At 39.0% G+C, this 13,194-nt stretch overlaps 2 long non-coding RNA genes across 2 annotated transcripts in view; one reads left to right on the top strand and one right to left on the bottom strand.

Moving 5' to 3' along the window:
- The first annotated feature begins 317 nt into the window (after nt 1-317).
- LOC117094814 overlaps nt 318-13,194 on the top strand; it is a 176,321-nt gene continuing 163,444 nt past the window's right edge. The window contains exon 1 of the long non-coding RNA XR_004441686.1: nt 318-408. This is a non-coding gene — a long non-coding RNA (uncharacterized LOC117094814). The remainder of the gene's footprint in view (nt 409-13,194) is intronic.
- On the bottom strand, nt 4,273-11,334 carry LOC117094817. Its single transcript, XR_004441689.1, has 3 exons — nt 11,249-11,334; nt 8,096-8,222; nt 4,273-4,394 (listed from the first exon to the last, which is right to left on the bottom strand). It is a non-coding gene; the product is annotated as an uncharacterized LOC117094817 (long non-coding RNA).

The raw sequence follows: 13,194 nt of genomic DNA, 5'->3' as shown, positions 1-13,194 counted from the left end.
TTGTGGTATTTAAACAGCCGATGGTGACATTGGTGTTGAGCAGTGTTGCTTCCACAGCCCACACTGAAGGTATTGGGAGGGACCCAGGAGGGCACAAGGTGTTTTAAGGCCCTTTCCCACCTGCCAAACACCTTTTGCTGTTGGTTTTTGGTTTTATTTTGTTTTGCGAAACAGGGGAATAGTGACTTAAGGACTCGGCTTTCTGCCTTGTGCCTTGTGCCAGAGAGTCACAGTACAGTTATTTTATTTTTTGGTAAGACTTGCAGTGAGAAGGACTGAGAATATAGCTTTCTTTTAAAAAACCATTTCCTTTTCTTTTAAATAGATAAGTGATCATTTAACACACAGGTGTTAAGTTCATTCTTGCTGCAAAAGAAGGCTATTGTATCTCCTGACCCTGAAAGCAAGGTGGGTGGCTTTGTTTTATAATTAACTTTTCTGTCTTCAGCTTCATATTTCTCTTTCTCTGTTATTTCCTAAAGAGTGTGTCAAAGTGATAAAAGAGGTGAGGAATGGACTCAAACAGAGTGATTTTGAAATTACTGTTGGTACATCCATAGCACGTGTTCTTCTAAACTTTGGCTTTTTAAAGATTTCAGCAGGGTTTTTCACAAGCAAGTTTGCATGTGTGTGTGTATGTGTGTGTGTGTGTATTTCATGTTCCAACATATCACATTAGGATTTTGTAATCTGTCACTGTTTAAAACAGCCTCTGGGAAGTGCGCCTCTCTCTGGATTGCCTCCATCACACATGTGTGTTCTCTCCCATTCAGAAATATATAAGGCTGCTCATGACACTTTTTGATTTCAACTTCAAGGGAGCAGTTTAGTTTTTTGTATGTCGTTTGCTAACCATGGACAAAATTTAGCGCCTAGTCTAATAGTCTCCTATGTGTCTGTGATGGTCTAGATTCTGAAAAGAGCTTATGAAGGACTGCAGCCCTCCCTTAAAAACAAGTATGTCCTGAGGCCGTTTGGGCAGCCATTTATCTCCTTTTCTGGTATTTTCTGTTTGCAAATATGAGTCAGTTTTTCTTTTTTTGTCTTTTTCAAATTATTTCTCTAACAGTTAAAGAACTAGGAAAGAAAGTGATGTTATGCCCTGACTAAACATTCTTTCTTCCTCCTGCTTACTACTGATAGCTTGTTTTCTTTGCCTTTTACCACACGAGACACAAGACATGACATGGAGCAGAGAAAAAGGTTCTGATCTTAGCTCTCCAAATTCCAGAGTGTTTTGCATAAGGGAATTTATGCTCAAGTTCAGGAATCAAGAGGAGCATATTAATTTTCATTCTGCTATGAAGTGACAGTTCAATTTTATGAGTAATTTGTGTCTAGGACAATTTAAATAACACTTGAAAGCCTACAGTAGCTTTCAAGTTAGAAATCTATTGTGTTCAATTATGAAGTAAACTTCCCCTAAGGTAGGTCTATTTAATGTATCAAAGTATGTTTTTAACTCTTATTCAAAACAGCAAGAGATTGGCTTAAATATAACTGATGACACACAGCTTGCTTAATGGAGGGCTAACTAGTGTCCACAGGGACTTTACAGTCCCTTCTCAGGTCTTCAGTGACGAAAGGAAAGAAAAGAGTGAACCCTTAGTCTTTTCGTCTAGAGAATCCATCTTCAAAAACAGGAGTAAAGGAACCACACCAGAGGCATGCAATGGTCTCCTCATAAGAAAAGGTGCTGTTACAAAGCAGTAAGGTTTTGGTGATACCAGGGCAGACCCTAGAACCACTTTGCTTGTTTTCCAATCCAATTCTGCTGTCTATTACTGTGTGGCCCTGGACAAGTTATGTAACCTCTCTGTAATTAGTTTTTTCATCTGTGGAATGAGACTGATGCTAGTAGCCCCCTCTTAGTTTTGTTGAAAAGTTAAAAGAGTTAATTCATATGAAATGCTTAAAACAGACTTGAGTGCTTCTTAAACTCCAGGCAGACTGACATCTCCATCACCTGGCACAGTGCCTGGCACACAGTAGGTCAATCAAAATTTGTTGGATGAATGTTGAATGTTATTTCGCTGACTGCCCTAGTTGGTTCAGGTGTGACCCATGAAACAATAACTGAAGCACTGTCAGCCTCAGGTGTGAACTTGACTACTGAGAGTGGGCAGCACTCCAAGAGAAGTTTTATCCAACTGCAATTTTACTTTTTCTATGGATTTCTGTGTTGTCTCCTTGATTAGTAATTGGGTTATAAAGCTTTTAAGAAAAGAGAGCATCCAAAATTTTGAGGGGTCTCTATAGCACTCACCACAGTGCTTTGTACATAAGTAATAGACAATTGGTAAGACAGTTAGTATGCCACACATATCAAAGCAGTATGTATTACAGTCTTTTATTCAATAAACGGTAGTTACAGGCACTATGCAAAATCTTTTGCATACAGTGTTTCATTTTATTCTCACACTGATTTTCATACAGGTAGTTACAATCCCTATTTTATAGTTAAGGAAAATATGAGGCCCAGAGAAGCCTAGTGATTTTCCCAAGGTCACACAGCTGGTAAATGACAGGTCTGGATGTTTAGTCCAGGTCTATGAAAATGTCAAACCTATACAGTTAATGCTATCCTGCACTGCCTCCCAATCTGTTTGGCTTTTTTAAAGAGTCCCTAATCAATCTGGTCATTTACAATTAATGTGTAAACCATAATGAAAATGGAAATGATTAAGGTTGGGACCCAGGCCTGTTATTCTTGAATTAGTCTTGTGTGGTGGTTGGAATACTAGGCCCAGCAGGGTAAGACACAGGCCTGCCTCCCAGGGCCTTTCATGTCTTCAGCTCATTCCACCACTACATGTAGATATTTGAAAAGGGCCAGAGGAAAAGTCAGGGTTACTTTTTCCCCTCTGTGGAAAAACATGATGAAGCTGACTTTACCTCAACTTGTATTAAAACATCAAGTGAACAGATTTACATATTGATTAAAGATGAAGAAAGGAGAACTCAGACAAGTGGGTGGCAGAGCAGTTTTTCATTTTAACCAAATGTTCTTTCTTTATGGCCTTTAAAGATATGCATTCTTCCAAGATGCTTGATGGGTGTTCTGACCATTTCAGGGAATGAAGAACAGCCTGAGACCATAAGGAAAGCCTTGATTCATGTACGAGTTTCTTTAATGAATAAGCAAGAGTCATTCAGGAGTGCCCTGCTGTAGCCATGTGATTCATTTTGTACCCCTGAAACAAATATGTACAGAACCCCAAAAGAGGAAGCTAAGGAGCCTGTGAGTTATTCTAAGGAATGTGCAACACCCCCTATTAAAAACTCCATCCATGGATAAATTTCAAAAGTAGATGCTGAAAAGTTGGAAGTCACTGGTCTACCTGGTAAATCCTATACCATCCCTGAGAAGGCAGAAGTCATTCTTAGGTTTATAGAGGGTCTACTACGGCCAAAACAGTTAGAATTAATCTTGGACTCATGACTTTGTGGCTGTATTGCTGGGACAGGGGGAGGGAAATGGGGCGAGGAATTGAGAGATACCTCCAAAGAACTCACAAGTCTGCAGAGACCAAGCTCACTGCCTAAATACAGCAGTAGCAGACTCCAAACCTCAACTTGCTGCTCAGGGAACCCCAGGCAGTACCAGGCTTTGGTGGCTTTGCTGGAAAAGAGTTCTGGGGTTTACCAGCCCTCTCATATATTTAACTCTGGGCACTCAACTCACCTTAAGTCTTTGAGTTTTCTTATTGAAAGAGACAAGTAATCATACTTTTAACTTACATTTATGGGTTTTTTGAATAAAGGATATACTTATAGTTTTGAGCTCTTCACTGTGGGAAGTCTGATTAATTTTTTTAACAGATGAGGAATTTGTGTCGTGATGAATATTTGATAAAAACAAGAGAACATGTTAAAAAGCAACATCAACTGCAGAGTTCAGTCCCACAAAAATAAAAATGTAGCACTATATACCTTGAAACTCATGTTAGACTCTCTAGGAAGAACATGGAGGAAATAAATGCTCAATCCATATTGCAGCAGACATAATTTTAAGCCACCAAAACTTTTAAGGACCTTTGAACCATTTTCTTCCAATTTGCCTCGCCTTTCCTTCTGCATCTGTGAACTTGCCAAGTTAGAGTTTATTGCTGTAACAGGTTTTGAATGATAGTGTATCTGTTTTGAAAAGGTCTGAGTACTTTTTGATTATTCAATGGAAAGAATGTGTGCTTTTCCTTTTTTATGTATCTTTCAAACCAACTGCCTTGATATAAATGAAATCTTTAAAAAATATATTTACCCTTTTTAGACGAAGATCAAACATTCTGTTCCATGAAAGTCATGAGTGGTGGCTGAAAGGAGGTTATGAATAAAATGGTGTCTCCGCTTGAACGTCGGCAGCTAACCTGCATTTATTCCTCAATTTTCAGAACCTAGAATAAACACAGTGATTAGCAAGGCCAAAATACAAAACCCCAGGATGTAAAGCTGTGAACACAGGGAGGCTTCCAGGACAGGAAGCCACTGCAAGCCGGTTGCTAGGAGACACTCGTCTTTTGCCGGCAGCAGGAAGATGTCCTTGAGCATGGCTTCCCCTGTGGTTGGCTTTGGACAAGCCGTGAATCAGACTGTCCTTGCTAGTGCCGCCCTCCCAGCAGGGCCGACCAGCCCACCATACAGGTGCCATTGAGGGGCAATGGTGGGTTCTGTCTCCTGGGAGAGTTTCTCACACATGCCCAGCTTTTCTGATGTGCTCTTCTGAAATCAACAAGCATTTGGTGTCCACTCTGGGTTATAAGAATATGGAAAAAAAACAGCTTCCTGGGTGGTGCTTTTTAGGTGAGAATTTAAAAAAATAAAATCATACCCTAATTTATATGAAACAGCCCACAAGAGCTGTAGGAAAAAAGAGAGAGAAGATAATGAGTTAATGGTAATTAAAAGAGACTTCACAGAGGAGAGCGCATCAGAGCTGGAGGATTCACATAGGGAGGAGGATGCTGGCAGGGAACACCCTGTTTACTGTCAAGAGCTCTCTCGGAGGGCCCTTGATGGCAGTGAGCTTCTCTTTCTTGCTCCCAGAAGCATCCCCAGTACATAGGACAGTATTTGTCAGAGTGTTCAGTGTTCAACGGCTGAACAAATGCAGGAGAATGAAGATGCTAAAGATGAGCAGAGGGGCTTGGTGGTCATTGTTGGTGTTCCAGGGAAAAACTAGTGGAGAGAATGCTGAATTAAGGAGGCTAGCCTCATTGTTATCAGAGTCTGTAGTGGAAAATGGTGAGAAATGAGGTGGCTGGGTAAGGTGCAGACCGGTTATGAAGACTCCTAAAAACCAGACAGAAAATGGCTTAAAGAAATTAGGGAGCTACTGTGGGATTCTGAGCCTGGTAGAGATGAAAGTTTTATGGCTTACAAATGCTTCTTTTCAAATGCATCATCGCTTAACATGTACAGTTTATTATATGTCCATTACAACTCAATAAAGCTGTTAAAAATACATGATCTCATTAGGTGTTCAATATTTGGTGAAATGGACCTTATCCTTATTTCATTTTTACAGATGAGGAAACTGAGACCCAGAGAGGTTCACGGCTTGCCTGAGTTCAAACGTTTCAGATGACAAGTCAAGACTTCCAGGTCTTCTGCCTCCACATCCCTCATTTGCTTCTTTCTGAACGCAGCTCTCTGCTGAGGAACTTGAAAGGAGGCTGGCCTGCGGTTGGAGAGGCCAGTTGGGAGGCAGTGGCAGATGGCTGTTTGCAGTTTTCTCTCCCTCTCTCTCCCTTGCTTTCTTGTCTATGCTTCCCTCACCTTCTCTTCTTTTCTCCTCCATTCTTTCTTCTTCCCTGACCGTGTCTCAGACCTCTGGGTGGCATCCTGCTAAGCTACACATGTGGGGGTTGCTTCTTGCCTGTCACAGCTGCTGAGGGGCCAGCTTTGGGGCAGTGCTGTTCCATCTGGACATGAAGGGCAACACCTTTCGGACCTGCAACATTACATCTGTGGCACCTCTTTGGAGAGGTCTGATGTAAAAGGGAGCACAAAGAATGAAATTTGGAACCCATGAAATATTACTAAGATTCAGACAATACATGGGAATGTTGCATTTAAATATGCATTTAACAGGTCATCTTAATCATCTTCCAGACCTAGCTTCAAAAACATTCACCCAGTTCTCACATGTGTGAGTGAAAATCACTTAGATTTTGACTTGAATATTACATGGCCTCAACCAAAAGCAAGTCAACCAAATTAGAAAGAAGGCAAAATGCTATGGGCTTTGGAGCAAGATGACTGTGAAGTTCAATCTGGATTCCTCCATTTACTAGATGTCACCAGTACTAGATGCTACTTAGCCTCTTTGGGCCTCAGTTTTCTCATCTGTAAAATGGGAATAATGAGTCCAATGTAATAGGTTTGTTACAGCAATGAAATAACCAATGTATTGTGTACAGCGCCAGGCATACAGTGAGCCCTCACCATGTGAATGGCAGCGCTAGCATCCACATCCGCTCATCATCTTCATCAGCAGCATTACCTGAAACACTCTGTCCTCATCCAGGACATTAGAGGAAAACAGCCTTGTTTTCTTTAGGTTTTGGATTCTCCCAAGGCTGAAACTTGTATTTGTAATGCTATAACTTTGATGATTTTTTCCCTTAAGAGTTCCTTCAGCAGCTTTTTTTTCCTACCAATTTGCATGTGTAGAGTTATTCAGTAGATGACACCGAAGAGTTTCATAGTGAATGTTTGTTGAGTGAATGTGTGAAATGAACAATACCACCACCTCCAAAGCAGGTTTATGTTCTCTTGTTGATTCTAATGAGGATTTTGTTTTGAATGGGGTAGGTGGTGGTGGTTGGTGTGTGGTTTTGACAGCCGGGAGTGATGTGGCACAGGTGGTTGTGTGGGGTCAGGGATGGCTAGCCCATCAACCCAATCATTTGGAAATTCCTTTTCATTATACTGCAAAGCAACCAGCTAGAAAAGGAAAATCTAGTTAACTAGTTCTTTTATGGAAAACATCCAAGTTGACAGAAGTTTTTTTTTTTTTTTTTTTTCTCTGAATGTCTCCTCACACCTCCCTGATGGCCTGGCTAGATTGACTCATTGTTTCCAACCGACCAGCTTGACTCGACAGAGCTTCTGTGACAGAACCCCTGCCCAGAGCTCCTTCTATCCCCAAAGCACTCTGCTGGCTGCTCTGGAGAGTGCAGGTTTGACAGTCTCCAGTCTCCCCTCCATTGAGTCTTAACTGCTTCTAACAATCCTTTCACAGCTGAACCCCAATTTACATTGTGGGTATAGACAAGGTGTAGAATACTAGTATTAAACAGTTGAATACATGGCAATGGGAGTAGAATTAAGACAGATGAATAACAGTAAAGAGATCAAGAAGCCTGCTAGTGTGAAAGGCAGTTTGGGCCGCTAAGTCACATCTTCCCAAGGGGTAATATACAAGCAACTGGAAACAACAGGTGTCTTCTTAACAATAGTCAGACATATATACACCCTTCAATCTTTTAGTTATGCTTTGGGTTAAAAAAATGTTTAAATATTAGGCCTATATTTTCCTTTATTACCAGAGGCTCTTCCAGATTCTACCAAGAAAGCTCATACTAACAATAATGCCATATAGGTTCTAAGATCGTGGGAAACCTCACTTAACTTCAAAGCCCCTTCATTAGAAGCTCAGACTTCCATACTAGCACCTAGTTTCAGGCTCATGTTGGGACTAATTACTGCCACTGGGTTTGTCTTGAGCCATCTCACCTGGCGAATCTGCCTCTATATTTCTTTCACTGTGCTCAGACCAAGGGTCGCATCCTAAAGGAATATCAGACTAGACTACCAGACCTGTGCCTGAGAAATACCTTTTTTCCCCCAGCACACATTTTCCCATCCATCCATTCATCCGTCTCCAGCAAATAACCTTACACAGCTTCCACACTCAGAAAGGTAGATACCATATCTGTCTAGTTTATCTCCAAATCATAGTCCATAGCCAGCAGAGGGTAACCACTGAAGGAATATTTGTTCAATAAATAAGTGAACAGTTACAAAATGCCCACGATATTGGCATTGTTATACCTATATGATGAAGCACAGTCCCTGCCTTCTTGATACTCACAATTGTTTTTCAGGATGGCTTTGCACCCCATCAGAAAAAGATTTCAAGGCCGCTAATGCTCCTTTTATATTCCATTGCTGGCCGTGTCAATATTGACTGTGTAATGCACTGACAGATGCGCAGTTCCCTTCAGAGAGAAATGAGAAAAAAAACAAACAGCTTCACATCAGGCAAATTCTGATTATTTCCTTCTAAAGTGCACAGCACCTCCAGTCACTAATGGTTGTAAGAGACTTCGGGGACACTAATCTTAATGCACCATTTCCTACAGGTCTTGTTAGTTCCTAAAACCATCTGTAAGAAGTTATTGTATTTGGCTTTCTTAAGCCATATTTTTTAAGCACGACATTTAATTAGTGCTTGTTAAGATGTTTCAAGTGCTTTGGCCACTCTCTCACCCCTGCTGTTTCTTCTTGGTCAGCATCTTTTCTGGAAATGATATTTTCGGGAAAGGACATCAGATGCGTCTGTGTCTGGAGAATTGCTCTGTGTATCTACATGAAGCAAGTCTCTGAGAGCAACTGGAGGGACTGTCAGCCTGGCTGTGGGGCCTCCGTGTTCACAACAGCTACTTTGAAAGGCCTCCAGTTTTGACATTCTCATGGAAAAAGCTGAGACCTGAAAATGGGTTTGGAACCGGCAACAATAGGAGGGTACACTGGAGCCCTGGTGAAGAATGTCACATAAGCGAAATGTATTTGAAATATTTAATCTAGGAACCTTTGGATTAACTTCATTAAAAAGCATTTGCTTGAAAGGGCATAATCTTTAGTTACTCGAAGAGACTTTATGAAAACTGCAAAATGGTTAATGGTACTGAAATACCCACCCATGCTCACTAAAAGAATACATAGGTTGAATATTATTATTATTATTTGCAACTATTTAATACTATAAAATCAATTAAAATTTCAGACTGCTTTACAAAATAAGACATTTTTACTAAGTTTTTCCCCCAAATTCTTTATCCACATTTGGATTAGAATGGCTTGATACTTGTAGTAGTTTATGAAGTGCAAAATTCATGTCAAATCTGGTATATAAAAGAAAAGTATTTCAAGATAATATGGAATCTGTGAAAATGAAGAAATATGTGTATTTAGCTAGGTTAAAAAACACTATCTAATCTGCTAGAATAACATCATTTTTTGAAACACATATTCGAGGAACAAAAAGCGTTATGCCGATCATTGCTTTAATGGTAATTAAATTTTCTTTCTCTTTGAATTTTACTGTACTCTTCTAAGGTAAAGAGGAAGTACAATAAATGTAACATAGAGTTAGCCAAATTATTAATATCCCACATGTAAAGTAATTTCTACTGGAGCCTTTTTTGCCTCTGTGATCTAAACATTGAAGTATAGTGAAGGCTTCAGTGAAGGACTAGCGTTTGGTACTGGGTATCCAAACATTTCCTGCTGGGCCCTCAACCACTATCATGCTTTTTGTTTGGATAGGAGAGAAAGGGGAGAGTAAGGAGTTGAGCTGGCTAACTCTTGACATCTGAAATCTTTATCAGTCACAGCGATGTTTTTGGTTTCTGTTGATGATTTGTGGTATTGTTGTTTATCTGTATATCATTCACTTGGACTTGCTGTTTAGATGCAAAGATCTCAAGACCATCTGCAGTCTTGATAGGTAGTTGCAGCAGCCCGACCAGACATCTGGCTGTCAGTTACAATTGCATTCCTGCTCCTAAAGTTGTTGTTAGATACTCCTGATTCCCTTTGAACGTATTACCGTGATGCACCACCGTTTCAGGCCATTGATGTGAGAGACCGAGTTAATTCCCGGCTTCAGTCTGGCTAGAACCAAGATTTATAAAATGAACAGAAGTATCAATTTTGCTGGAAGCGTGGCTGTTTTTGTCTGCACTGGGTTTAATGATACATCAGTTTCTTCCACAGCCTGTACAACTGATTCTTTGAACCTGGAGAGAAATAGTGCATCCGAAAATTATTTTCACGGTGTTGCCATGTTTACTATTTCCTGTTGTCTTTGCCTGAAAGTGTTTTAACAAAAATTAGGGTTGAGCATACAAACATTTGAGGCAGGGGATGAAAGGAGTTGTTATTATGTTTCCTCTCCAGGTTAATGTGGTTGCCTTTGATTTAAGCACTACATACTTAGGACAGGATATGACACCAATTAAAGACATGAAACTTAATTTTTGGACTAAACAATCACATAATCCTTCTTCTGGTATCTGGTTGAGATTTACTGATATGGCATTTATTTCTCAGTCACAATCCTAAATTTATTGGGTTGGCTTTATTTAAGGTACATGGGGCAACTAATATTAGTGCATGTAAAAACCTAGCAATGTCCCAAATTGTAAAGCAGCTATTATAAAGAGAACATATTTTTTCCCGATGACTGTCAACATGAGGTCAAGAATGCATGCAAACTCACTCCATGAGCCCTGGGCCCACTCATCTTGGTTGGAGGCAGATTTTGATTTAAGATCTAAATTTCAAAAAAAGAAAATCAATTTTATCTCATAAAATACAATGGGGAAAATTTTTACTAATAACCTCTCCTTAGCCTTAAATTTAAATTGCATTTTTGTTAAGAGAATTTTAGTATTTATTGAAAATCAAGTTTAGATAATAATCACAAAATAATGCATTAATCGTTTAAAAAGATAAAAGGTACTGTATTTGGGTAACACATTTAAATCATAAAATTGAATATTAGTGTTTAATTTTCATGCAAAAAATAATTAAAATGAAGGCATGCAAGTATAATGAGCCAGGTTAACCTCCCCATCTTTCCACTTTGACACCTTGTTTAACTCTAGCTAATGATGCTATGAAAAAAGTATTAGTGGTTTCAGTTCAGCCCCTGGTGGTCTATGTCACATATTGCATAACCTGCTGGTGGGTCTTACAGGGCTATTTCTCATTTACAGACAGTAGCCTTTTATAATTCTGTCTGGAAGTGGGGAGGGTGTCCTGTTTTAACCTATTTATTATGCACTTGAAAATAGTGAAAATGTTTATAGAAAGAAGTCAAATTAAATTTTATAAAACACATTAGTGCATTCACATGTTCAAACCTGAGCCTACAACTCTATACCAACTACTCAAGTAAAGTCATTATACGTAAAAGAAAAAAAGTCACTTATGACTTCTACTCCATGTGGAAAATTACCAAAGACTGCAGTTTTTCTAACCACGAACAGTCTCATTTCCCATGTGCAGTTGGTTAGCTCCTCACTGTATCCCCAAGGAGTCTGCGTGAGTCTGAAGTACTACAGAAAAATGAGAATTTTCACACTTTAAAAGAGCCAAGGCAACATTTGTAATGACAAAAAGAAGAGCAGAAGTAAAAGAGGAAAGAAAGAGTGGTTCTCGGTTTTCCTTCCCCTCTGTAAAAAGCAAGACCGTGGAGTTTCCAGGTGAGAGTCTACTGGGGGCTTGCTTTTAATTTATACAGGACATTAGGAAAGAAAAATAAATAAAAAGAATACCAACTCCCTTAAATTTCCTAGCTCAAAGTTGCTTTCAGTGAATGCTAAAATGAAAGGAGTTATCAAGGCCAAATACACTATACAGCTTTTGTAAACTGTTAGAAGCAATTTGCAGGACCTGTGCTTTTACGTAGGTTTGCTTTCACTCTCAGCTTGAGTGTTAATTTTTGACTAGTTCTTTCTATCCTTTCGTCAAATGTACACATCCAGTTCTTCTGGCATCTCATACACACCACACACACATACACACGTGCATTACACACATACGCAAATACGTCTAGCCACTTGGTAACAGTATTTTAAAAAGCGGCTTGATATCTGGATTAGAGAGTAGAATACTTTCAGACAACTCTCGTGGGCACAATGTGTTAACTGTTTTCTGTGCCACCATTTTATTGTATGCGAGCAGACGGCAAAATGGTGGTTCCAGCATTTTGTTGTATAAGGACTCCTTCACATTCAGCCTCTGATTGAAGAACCAGTTTGTATACCGATAGAAAAGCCAGATTTCTCAGGCTGGGAGACTGACTAAATAAACCATGTACGCAAATCTTCTTCCACTCACTGCTTTGCAGATGCTTAACCAAAATTTTACATATATAAGTACAAAGGGAGCAAATCCTGATTAAAATATAAAATGGAACAGAAATGATATTCCAGTTAAATATATAATTCAGTGATGTTAGAAAATACGTATGTTATTAAAAGACCTTCCAACGTTGCCATAAGTAAACTACCTTGAGAAAAGATCCAACACAGAATTAGCATAGAGAATGTGAATGTTTTACTTGTGCATAAACGATCTTTCCAGATCAAAGTTGAGGTCATTGGCAAGGTAGTTTAGGTGAGCTCATTCTACAGTTATTTGCACATGCAAACTGGGGTTCCAATTTAAAAAATATTATTGCTTTTTGTTCATGAGAAGAACTTTGATTATATTCTTAAGATAAGAATATGAAAATAATTGAGCAATGTACCTGTGCTAATAATATTCAGTTTTAATTAGCTCCTAAATAGAATCAAAGCTAAAATGGATTTTGACATATCCTTAACTGGATCTCAAATTGAGGAGAGATGAATTTGATTAAGAGAAGATTTTTACATTGTTGTCTATTACAGCTGAATTACCACTCTCTTTTGTCTGAAGAAAAACATTTTCTTCTCAATGAGGTATATATTTTTAAGACTGAAGACAACTGAAGCTTACAGCATATAGTATTTGGTTAGGTTTTTTTTTTTTTTTGACTGCAGTTGCCAAACATTTGAGATTATAAAAACGATAGTACTACATAAAATAGACCTGCAGCAACACTGTTTATGGCACACGCAACAATATTATTTTCTGCTGTTTGGTGTGCCGGAGTTGTAAATAGGAAAATGTGTAAGCCATCAAATCTAGTAGCAATAGGACTCAAAGCAAGGTTTATTATACCAATGCCTGAAAAGCTTTACTTTTTTATCTCTGTGTGTTAAATTTTCGTGTTTGCAACAGTATTTTAGCTCTGGAGCTATTTATGTGGTAGCATCTTTGAGAAAAAGGAAATGGACAGATGTCCATAAACAAAGGGCTCCACCTGGTGGTAAAGAGGAGGTATGAAATGTTGATAAAGAGAACTAATGCTGCAAA

The sequence above is a fragment of the Trachypithecus francoisi genome, unplaced genomic scaffold, assembly GCF_009764315.1.
Source record: "Trachypithecus francoisi isolate TF-2019V2 unplaced genomic scaffold, Tfra_2.0 Lachesis_group13, whole genome shotgun sequence".
Taxonomy (NCBI): domain Eukaryota; kingdom Metazoa; phylum Chordata; class Mammalia; order Primates; family Cercopithecidae; genus Trachypithecus; species Trachypithecus francoisi.
The sequence above is the reverse complement of the archived record's forward strand: the minus strand, read 5'-3'. Positions and strand labels throughout refer to the sequence as shown.